We start from the raw sequence: 12,197 nt of genomic DNA on the forward strand, positions 1-12,197 counted from the left end.
TAACAGAACTGATTCATGAGAAACAAAATGGCAGTTTTAAAGACAGGCAGATGAAGTGATGTCATCAGGATCAGAGCTGGTAGGGATGTCATTGGGGCCAGAACCAGAAATGCAGTCATCTGGGCCAGCAGAATTTTCTCTAACTGGTCTGTAGAAGAAAGAGAGAAAGGGTTAGTGCACTCTGCCACCCCCTGGTTCAGTAAGGAATTACCCTCATTTGAGCCATTTAGCTGCCTCCCATTCACACGTGTGTGAAAAACCGGGATATAAACTGGCGAAAGTAGCCCACTACGCTGAGAAAGGCTTGGATTTGCCTCTTGGTCTTCAGACAGGGCCATTTCAATATGGAATCAACCTTGAGCCACTGTGGCCTCACAGTACCCTGGCCCATGAGGTAGCTTAAATATTTTGCTTCATTTAACCCAAATGCCTGTAATGCCGCTTGGACCGGCAGTAAGCGTTCCTTCCATGTGCTGGAATAGAAGACCACATCGTCCAAGTAGGCAGCACTATAGGAGTTATGAGGACAGAGCACTTTACCCACTAGACATTGGAAGATTGCGGGTGCCACATGTAACCCAAATGGAAGGACACGATACTGCAAGTGACCATTAGGGGTACTAAACGCAGTCTTAGCCTTCTCAGAGTCCATTAGGGGAACCTTCCAGTACCCCTTCATCTTGTCAAGCGTGGTCAAATGTTCAGCCTGCCCTGGACCAGGGACTGACTTTCCTCTATAAGTCCTTGTTACAGCATGCACTTGATCTTTAGTTCCCCTTCTGCTCTTTTTGCATCGGGAAGACGATGTGGGCATTCTTGAACTATAACCCCAGGTTCTGTCACAATATCATGCGCCATCAGAGAGGTCCTTCCAGGTTTTTCACTCACTACCTCCGGGACAGACAGGATAACTGACTCCAGCTCCCATCGTTGATTGGGGGAAAAATTGGGTCTGAAGTTAAAGCTATTTTTGTGAGCAAACAGTGAGCGGGGTTGACCGGAGTAGGAGTCAGGCTACCTACACTTCCACGATTTTAGCAGGTTCACATGATAGACCCACTTGCTTGGTTGACGATTGGGTTGTTTCACCAAATAATCGATGAGCTCTTTCCTCTCCTTAACTTCATAAGGACCTTGTCGATGGGCCAATAATTTGGAGTGGGAGGTAGGAACAAGAACCATGATACAATCACCTGGGTGGAAATCCCGCAGAGATGTGCCCCAGTCATAATATCTGGTCTGTGCGCCTTGTGCCTCATCCATGTGACTTTTTAGGACTGGATGAATCTTTCCGAATGTATTGCGTAATTGCACGACATATTCTAGTATATTTGTGGAGGGGAGTGCCTCTTCCTCCCAACCTTCTTTTAAAATATCCAGTATGCCCCGGGGCTGTGTCCGTTTAACAATTTAAAGAGCAAAAATTGCGTAGAGGCTTGTTGGACATCCAGGTAGGCAAAAAGGACAAGGGGGAAGAGCTGATCCCAGTTCCTCACATCCTCACTGACCACTTTGAGAAGCAACAGTTTGAAAGCTTTACATTAGACCTTCGGTTTGAGGATGATATACAGGGGTCTTTAAATTATTTATCTTAAATTACTTAGCCATTTCCCTGAACATCTTCAAGGTAAAGAGAGTCCCTTGGTCCATCAGAACTTCTTTAGGGATTCAGATTTGTGCAAAGACCCCTACCAGCTCCCGTGTGATGGCTTTGGAAGTGGCTGTGCGCAAAGGAACAGCAATGAGATATCATGCAGCATAATACAACTAGGACTAGAATATATTTGTGTCCTCTAGCTGAGGGTTCTAGAGGACCCACTAAGTCAACCCTGATTGGTTCAAACAAGACATCAATAAAGGGGAATGGAAACTGAAGGAGCATGGTCCCTCCTACGAATTTGACGCAATTGACACTCCAGACAGGATGTGCAAAGCCAACAAACCTCCTCATTAATTCACTGCCAATAAAATCAGAGCTTAATCCAGTCAAGTGTTTTTTCGGTACACAAATGGCCTTCCAGGAGGTGTTAACTCCCAGATCTGCCACCGGAAGGTCTGCGGGACTAGCAACAACTTCCATACCTCCCCCTCATGTTCCGCTACCTGATAAAGAAGATCATTTTGTAAGACAAAATAAGGGCCCTGTGGCATGGGATGGTGAGTGCAATGGCCATTAACTATAACTACTGCATTTTTCGCAAATTTAAGGGAATCGTCATTCCACTGTTCCCTTTCAAAGGAAGCTGGTGAAAGTGCAATTGGGAGAGATGGTCTGCCCTGACCTCAAGGGGCGTAGTTTCTTCCCACATTGCTGTCATGGATGGTGATGACATCTCATCTTGCAATGGCCCAGGATTCACCACGACACACTAAATGGCCACATCTACTCTCTCTGGCAGTTGTATACACAGCGTGGAGGCAGCCTGGGACATACATTCACCATCTATCATTAGGCCCAAAAGTTGTTTTGGACTTGATGATGTTAAATTGCTTTTACTTTTAGACCTGTCTCATCCCAGGATCTCTGGGAATGGAGGGTTTTGGAGGACTGCAATGGTTAAGTTTTTAGTGATCCTTCATAACTGATGAAGTGTGAGGCAGACCTGTACCAGCAGGTTTCTCTGAGGATGCAGGTCAGACTAGTCTTACCCTTTAACCACTGTTACAGTCACACATATCGGTGGGTAACGAAGGAGATGTTACTGCCGGAATCTAATAAGGCAGTTGGCAGTTGTTTTATAGTCATTGACAATAACCACTCCTGTACATGGAAAAGCCAGAGTGTTCATGAGCGTACAATACCCTTCCTCCCAGGTCCACTTGCAGTCCCCTGTGTCACCTTGCAGAAAACATGGCTACGGATCTGAGGACTCTGGTGCTTGCTGTGAGTGGTGATGGTTGGAGCTGTAAGTAGGGAGGTGTTCTATCTGGGCTTGAGTAAGGGACATCTCTACCCTCTAAGATTGCAAAGCCAACCTAAGTTTTTCAAAGATCTCGATTATCTTGAACATATTTTTAAACGGTTGCCCCCAGACCTGCAAGGAGAGTTGTTCCAGAAGGCCATTCAAAAAAAAAAAAAATAGCAGGTGATTTGCTCTACTATCTGGCGGGCGTTGTTTTTGTCTGGCCTTAGCCAGTGCCCTGCCTTAGCCCGTGCCCTGCCTTAGCCCATAAAGAGAATGCCTGTGAGTGATTTGGCAGCTAAGGGTTAAATCTCCACTGTTGTAGTGACTTTGCCTGCTGGTCTGGGATTCTCCCACGTTTAGCAAAGGACTCTGCCTTTGTGGGAAGGGCGGTCTTGTCCTCCGGGAGACCATAATAACCCCCTTGAGCCTCCCCCTTCCGGACCAGCCCAATTTTGTTGGCCCATTCTACACACTTCCCTTGGTATCCATTTTGCAAGCCTACTGATATTGGGGATGGAGCTTGCACCTGGTCTATCCAAACTGCAATACTTGGAAACTAGGGTACGGTACTCTCCCACCTGGATAATTATGGATGGTAGTTCCTCCGAGAGATTTTTCAAGTCCTGGAGCCTCATGTATAAACGGTGTGTATGCACAAAAATGTTGCGGTTCAAATCGCGATGTATAAAACCTAAACTTGGCGAAAAGCCACGCACATTTCCACGGTACCTCATACCTTGTCGTACACAAGCTCTGCGCTGGGTTTTGCAGACTGGCGGCACCCAGAGTCAAAGCAGTGCTGCTGTTCCTGTGTGGTTACCCTTTATTTCTTAGATCTACATTCCTGACGCGGCTTTATAAATACACTGAAACTAACCGCATATTATTTATTTGTGTAATGCATATGATTGTAATTAACCTGTAACAATATAATGGTCCAGGGAATAGCCATAGTATTCCAAATACCATAACTGCTTCAGCATTGTTACTCTCAATGCACCATCTTCTTCTTTTTCTTCTTTCAGCTGCTCCCTTTAAGGGTTGCCACAGCGGATCATCTTTTTTCATATTACTCTCACTGCACCATTCGGAGTATTTATATCACTGTATCTGAGTGGGGAATCAAAACAGCAGCTGATCGGAAAGAGAATTATCGGTATACAGCATCAAGCACACACTGCCTCAGCCACGGCAAAACGTTTCAAAGCCTTTCCTGTATGGATCTCGCGGTTCAGAAACAGTTTCATCCCAAGAACTATAAACGCACTCAATCAATTACTCCTTGTAGAACTATCTGTACTTATAAGTAGAATTACCTCACTGTAAACTTGCACTACAGTTATAATATTGCACAACCTGAGCCACTTTATAAAGCGTGTATTTACATATGATGACAATATCATTTTTAAGATGAAATGCAGCAAAATATGTTGATTATATTATACAGATAAAACTTTAACTTTATTTAAACAATCTTTATTGTTAATAATTAAACATGTGAGGACACGGTGCCGCAGCGCTAGCAAGTTCACGTATTGTTCCTGCCTCGCGGTGTATATTTCAATATTTGCTGAGGCTGGCGTGACACTGAAAGGATAGACGGATAGAATAATTAAACTTGTACTATGAAGATATTTCAATGTTCCTTAAAAGTTTTGAAAATTGTCATTGTAAGCTTACAGATGGCTTAACGTCTACAGAGGTGATTGTGTGGCGATTGGGTATTTGGGGAAAGAAAAGTAAGGACAGGAATTGGAGGTTAGTACGTTTGAAAGAGATAGTACTGCTACAATAAAGTATTTCATTGAAGGTTGCGCATGGCGCAGCAGCATCTTGTGTGAGACATGAACAATCACTGCACCATCGTGTTCCCATGTTTAATAACATGCTTTCATTCCAATCATCATGAAAATGATATCATGTATACATCTCAGTATTTTAATTATTCAGAGAGCTGTGATATCACGAATGTAATGGATTCTGTGTCCTGTCAGAGAAAGAGAAAGAACGGAAGTACATAGTGATTCACACACATAGAGCACATTGAAGATCAAATACAAAACAAAGCATTTAACGTGCTACTTTAGTTACGATGGGATTTGAGAAACTAGTAAATTACATGATTTTGAGATGAAATTTATGATGTTCTACTTTAATGACAAAATAAACTATGTGATGTGGAAATTTCTAGATTAAAGTTGATATTTCGTGCTTTTTTCCCACTGTGTGCCTATTTTTTTTTTTGTCTGTATCCTAATAAGCTTTCATATGACACTCAGACGGTGGGTTACAACTCGCCTTTTCACGGCGACTTGGATATGTGACTTTTTATTTTGGCACTGTGCGACTTTGTGAACTTGAGCTTTTGAGTTTCTCCAACATGCTATGTCACTCGATCAATTTCCTTTTGTTTTTTATAACACTGTTTAAATCAACAAATAGTATGTTTTTCCTTTGCTTCCACTTGGTATTCGCTGAAATTCTTATATTTTCTCCCGTGCTTTTCCCATTGTCTTTTCACAGAACGCTGAGTTTAAGGGCTATTTATATTGATTTGCATATTCAAAGAGGAGTAATTCTGGGAGGAGTTGGGGCGGGACAGCAGGCATGTGCATGTGCGTTACTATTCACACTGACCAGGATGTATGCAGAGGAAGAACGTGGAAGTTGGAGTATGCACAGATTCCTGCATCTGGATTTTTCTGTGCATAAACACATTTCGGCTTTTCGTCATGTTATAGTGCAAATTCTACGCACGGCGTTATGCATGAGGCCCCTGCTCCAGGGACATCATGGAGCTAATAAATCATTTCACTACACCACTGTCAAATGAAAGGACAAAACACCACAAAAAGGTTTGGGGTAGCCACCCTATATACTGGAAGTTCAGTGAAAAAATAAAGCAGTGAAATGGTTTCAGTGCAGAGTCCATAACAGAATTGATTCATGAGAGACAAAATGGCAGTTTTAAAGTCGGGCATGTTTCGAATGTTTGGCTCTGAGATTTGTTAATTATCTTTGCAAAAACTATTCTAACAGGAAACTGTTAATGTTTTAATACAAATGGCATATCAAGATCTCCCTTGTTGTGTAACGTTATCCGCGGAAGATGTACTACATTACCTTTATTGGATACATCCTTCTTTCTTCAGTAATTCGTGCGTTGGAAGACCGGACGTTGTTAACGGTTCTAGATATTCTTCGGAATATTGTAAGTTGTTTTCATCTTCCGCACAATCGACAACTGTTTCAGCATAGTCTATTGATAGGAATTTAACCAATTTGCAGTGTAACCGATCAAAATTTTTGACTTCCTCGTTTCTCTGTGGTAGAGGACAGTGGTCTTATTTGAAAATGTTTGAGAGCAGGCCGTGACTTGAAAAACTCTCAAGGCAAAAGTTTTGTCATGTCGAAGGGGTTTTTATATAATAGATATATATACATACATATACATACATATATATATATATATATATATATATATATATATATATATATACAATTTAATAAAAGGATAAGTATCTGTATATTTGTGTTTCCATTCTGTTGCTATGACCCTCTTATTCCAACAGCTGACCCATCACAAAACATTAACACTGCTTTTACTTATCCTATACCAAATAGCATATGACAAAGACATATGCATTGCATTTGTCAATCAACCAGATGGCACATCAGAAGCATTTGTGGTAATGTGTTTTATTGCTATACATGTTTGTAATGTGCCACGTGTTCGAATGACAAATGCAATACATTTTATTACTGCATTCATTATAAAATACATAGACTGATGCGGCAATGCAAGTATTGATGGTGAGGTCTGCATTGATTATTCAGATTCCAACCCAGCTTAAATGGGTAGCACAGTTAGTAGTAATACAAGGGACGTTCAAAAAGTTTCTGCACTTTTATATTTTCTTTGTAAACACTGAAGGCGAGAGGAGTAGTAATTGGGCATTAAAAAGTTGGTACAACGCTGGAAAAATTGCATCGCAAATGAAGGTGAATATGTAGAAAAGTGATGTAATTGGTTTTTGAAGTTCTTAATAAACACAGCTAAAAAAGTGCACAAACGTTTTGAACATCCCTTGTATAAACAAGGTAAGATAAAGGGTTGTGGTGTTTGTGTGACAAACCCTATTAGATAAAGAATAAAAAATAATCAAAGAAAAGCAATGAAAAAGCAATAAGGGTGGACCATAAAGGCCTGTCTTGAAAATTGGTCACTTCTGTAGAAGTACTGTATCTCCTAAAATGCAGCATCTCTGCTGAACAGTGCTTTCTACAGTTTGTTAAATAAGACTTGTAATATTTAATTTGTGTGATGTGTTAATATAGGAATATGGAATTGATTAACTAACATGCAGGTTTTAAGTGAATAGGAAACAAATTAATATTTTATGTGAAAAACAAAGGAATTTAACAGGGTTGGGATGAGTAAGCATTTTCTAGAGAGAAAGCAATTTGAGGGCTAAATAGGATGTGTGCTGATACAGTAGACTTATGAATAGGCTGTTGGGATATTTACAAATAACAAAAAGCATCCACTTATATAGTGCCAGGGTTAATACGTTGTTTGAGCTCTAAATGTAAGATGCAATAGTGTTTATAGGCTTGTAAGAGATCTTTTTAGTTTGTACATCATTGTATTGGATGCATACCAATAATCCGAGAAACAACATAACTATTAATAAATCATCAGTTGTGTAGTTGTAGTATGATGCTACTATTGGTTTGTTTCTGTATATCTTACATGACCTATCCTCGGGGTTCTGTACAAAAGGGAGAGTTTTAGAGCATCTTGGGCTTGGGCTCTTCTTTGCATTCTCCGGGTTCCTCTTATTTTGCAAACTAAAGCACTTTCTGTAACTACTCTTGGCTAACTACCTTTTCGCAATAAAACAACATGGCCTCAAAACTGACTCCCATACTTGCTCAAATAGCACTAAAATACACAAAATAGACACAAATACTTCAATAATAGCATTACTCACCAAAACCAAACCTAGTAAGACATCTGATTCTTTAATTATTGTTAATACTATTGTTTACTTAGTTTTACTATGCTCCTTTGTTGGATTAGCACACAACACCTGTAACACAAGTAAATATGCACACCCATTAGGAAATGGTCTCAGATTCAGTTATTGAAACTGCAAAAAATCAGCAGTTAATTTTCATACGACACAAAATGGTTAATAAAGTAATTTCTCTTTTTTCATGAAGAAGTTGTGTGTAATATAGGGGTAGCCTGTATATATGTAAATTATTTGATGTATCAGTGACAGCTAAGAATAGATTTGTGACTTCCCCACTTACTAGAGCCTTGCCTCCTACCTCTGCAGGGGCTCCTCCTTCCGTAGCAAAGCACTCTTACCACTACACAGTCTCAGAAGGTGTCCTTTCCTTTCAAATCACCTGAACTAGACAGAGAGGCTATGTCCACACTGTGATTTTTTTAAGTAAAGGTCAGACATGAATAGCTGGTTCTGAAAGATTTACAGAAGTGACGTACACATGAAGTAATGGAACAAAAATAAAAACGGTTGCAAATATAACTTTAGTCGATGATGTTACATTATGGAGAACATCTGTAACTTGGAGAAACCCCTGTTTCTGTTCTACATTTCAAAGAACTTGACCACAGTAGTCATTCCATCTGAAGACAAACCAACAGTTGGTTTCAGTTTTGCTTTAAAGAAAACAAAACCTCTGAGATGAGAAGAAGGGATGGGAACTGAACTAAACATGCTTAGTTTATGAGAATGGTGTGTGAATCACAAGGACATCTGCCTGGTTTTCAGTAAGAACTGCAGAATGACTCCTCATGTCTAGAAAAATATGCAGACAACTATAAAACACAGACTGATTTAATTATTTTCTGTAAGGGAAGCATTCAGTTAATAAGCATGTATCTGCTGAAGGGCAAAAAATAGTCAAAGTAGCGACAAGTTGTGTTTTTTTGATATTTCACTGAAATTGTCTCTGTCCTATTTTGTTTTGTTTTTTTCTCAGCTCATAAAATGCAGTTTGTTCACTTGAATTGTAAAACTTTGTGAGAAAGATGCCGAAATAAAATGAAATTTACCTTTTTACTTCTTTTTCATTTTATAGTTTGTGACATCCAGAGTTTTGGCCAATGGCTCCTTCCTCTAGATTTGGTGTCTTGTCATTCGTAAACCAGAGATGGACTAGGGCAAGAGAGGAGAAAACTGGATTGAAGTGTGCAAAAAATGTACACGTTTATTAACAACAGTGTCCTTGTGCAAAAGCATGAACAGATAAACTCATAATCCATAATTATCCATCCATCCATTATCTAACCTGCTAGATCCTAACTACAGGGTCACGGGGGTCTGCTGGAGCCAAACCCAGCCAACACAGGACGCAAGGCAGGAAACAAACCCCAGGCAGGGCGCCAGCCCACCACAGTAATCCATAATTAATTACATAAAAATAAAATTTCATAAAAGCAAATGATATCAGGATATCCATCCATAAAAGCAATGATAACACAGTTAAAAACACTAGGAGAAAAGTTCCAATCATCCTTCCCCTGAACACTAACACATCCAGCAATCTTCATGGCCCTTGGTCAGAGGATAAGACCCCATCGCTATATAATCACTCACCCAATGAAAAACCTAGTGACTCATGCTGTTCACATCCGCTCCTTCCTCACACCGACTTCGCTCTTATTTCTCAAGTCCATGGTTCCCCTTGGACATCCTCATGCCTTCACTACACTGCATCTGCAGACTAGACATTGCCATCAAGCCTAGACCCCAGAACTGTAGCTCTTCACCCACTCAATGGTAAATACACATGAATCGTGCACCAGTCCATCATCATTCCTGCTCCTTGCTGTAGCAGATCAGGTACAACTCAGTTCTCTACTAAGGCTCATCTACTGTATATTACTTAATTCAGACCGGCCAATGCCATCCTCTGATTTCCCTCAAAACTGTTGTCACAAAGCAGTACATGAACAGGTTCTCTGTCCCTGCTGTGCTCACTCGGCCCATTCTCTCTCAGCTACCAATTCTCCCTGAAACAGCAGCAGCAACAATGTACATTAACAATGTACAGTACAGAGCTCTATCTAAAGCTAAGATGGAAAAGTATTTACTTCTGACTTGGAGGCCTTGTGTTCACAGCCTGGCTGTCTTTGTGAGGATGTGAAACAGAGTGGGGCGAGACAAACAGCAGTTTCTCAAGGGTGACAACAATCTTGACTTTAATCAAATTTGATTGTGACTCAGATGTAAATCTAAAGTTTGCAGAGCCCTAGCGAAGTCAAACCTCCTACCAACAACAGTTCTGATCTTACACAAAACATTCTTACCTTTTCTACATGAACTTTTTGTGGCATGCTTTTTTAAATAATAATAATAATTAATTTTATTTCTAAGGCACTTTACATTTGTAGTAAATCTCAAAGTGCTGCATAAAACAAATTTAACAAAGATAAAACAAGATAAAAACAAAGACAAAACAACAATAATTAGTGGGACTCCTGTTAATATGCTTTTCTAAATAGAAAAGTCTTTAACTGTTTTTTTTTTTTTTAATAGCCCACAATCTGTTGTGTTCTCAGGTTCTCTGGTAGGGCATTCCAGAGCTGTGGTGCAGCAACCTCAAAGGCCCAGTCACCCATTGTACAAAGTTTTTTTTTATTTTTTATGTGTTTTATGAATGCAGTTCAATTTACTTTAATGGAAGTGCTTCCCGATATTGTGATTGGCTGTGGTAGGCATGTGGGAGAATCTGAGTGGACAGAAACAGGCTGTGTAAATGGAGGCATTTTGTTAGCAGGCGAAATAAACTACAAAATGGAATCTTGACCTGTGCGTGCTGTTTGTGCTTCTAAATATCAGCACACAAACCTAACATCTTAAACTGACTTAAAACTGAGGCTGTTCCTAGTAATACTTTACATGGGATTACTCAAAATAGAGTTAAAGAAACTATTGCTAGAAAGTTAATAAATACAGATCCTCCCAAAAAGTCAGTGCAACAAAAAAATAAAATGTAGATTATCTTACACAAACACATATGATGCTATTTTAGGTGCCATCATCCACAATAAATCTCCTGAACGATGAGAGAGAGAAAGAGAGAGAGAGATTTTTTTTCACTGTGCTCTTCAGAGTTTCGTTACAACTGAGCGTATTCTTTTAATTAATTTGTTGATTTGGTGGGGCTATCTTGAAGTGGTGTTACCATCTCAACACACCACAGCATATAAAACTGCACTGACCAACACAGAATTGTAGAAGATGTAAAGGATGTCACTACCCATATTGAAGTAATGCAGTCTCCTAAGAAGAAAAGAGCCTTCTCTGTCCTTTCTTACATAGTTCTGTATTATGAGACAAGTTCAGACTGTCATTCCTGTGTACCCTAGAGGCGGTTTGTAATGTAGTGAACTAGGGTACCCCTACCCAAATATTTTAAATAGTTTACTTAAATTAATTAGGCAATGTGAAATAATTATGAAATAAACGTGTTTATTTGCACAACATGCCTGCTGTCAGCACATGTCGAGATTTATTGAAAATTTGTTCTGACTTGTATTTGTTTACCCGTGACCCTGTGTTTGGATTTAGCGGGTTGGAAAATGGATGGATGGATGTATTTGTTTAATTCCTGTGTGAAAAAAAAATTCTGAATGAATGGATATATTTCCAGAGTGAAGGACATTGGCCAAACTAGACTGTACGTAAGTCTTTGATCTTTTAGCAAGCAGGTTACCTGAAGCTACCCATTAATTGGTTGCTTTCAGATTTTTCTGGGAACGCAGTTCTCTGTGCCCCAGACATGCCCACATTAATTAGCAGTGAATTAGCATTGTTTTAGCTTTTTCTAATATAATGTGATTGTACAATCATCAACGCACAATATTGTGTTTTACAGTTCATACCTGCCTTTAATGTTACTTAACTACACAGGAGCGGGCGCGATTGTGTGTAGCAATGGCAGAGACACCAGTGATACTGATGGCTCTCTATGTAAAAATAAAGTGGGTATGCAAACACTGCATTGAATGGTCGTGCTAACATCTGCAGAGTAAACTAACCCGGCTGGAGAAACTACTGGAAACATGTAAGTGAGTTATGAGCTTCCAAACATCTACTTATGGATTATAGTGTTGTTGTTTTCGTAATTATTGAAGTAATGATAGAGTGTCATGTTATTAAGCTAACTATGAATAGAGAAAGGACATATATATACAGGCGATAAGAACCTGGACACAAATAGAAGAACATACACAGGCTTGGACCGCAATAG

General features: G+C 39.8%; 1 long non-coding RNA gene across 2 annotated transcripts in view; it reads right to left on the minus strand.

The window, feature by feature from the left end:
• LOC120518321 overlaps positions 1 to 12,197 on the minus strand; it is a 19,667-nt gene continuing 7,470 nt past the window's right edge. For both annotated transcript variants that reach the window (XR_005631225.1, XR_005631226.1), the window contains exons 3-4: positions 8,995 to 9,097; positions 1 to 148 (exon numbers count right to left, since the gene is read on the minus strand). This is a non-coding gene — a long non-coding RNA (uncharacterized LOC120518321). The remainder of the gene's footprint in view (positions 149 to 8,994; positions 9,098 to 12,197) is intronic.

This window comes from Polypterus senegalus, chromosome 18 (genome assembly GCF_016835505.1).
Source record: "Polypterus senegalus isolate Bchr_013 chromosome 18, ASM1683550v1, whole genome shotgun sequence".
Lineage (NCBI taxonomy): Eukaryota > Metazoa > Chordata > Cladistia > Polypteriformes > Polypteridae > Polypterus > Polypterus senegalus.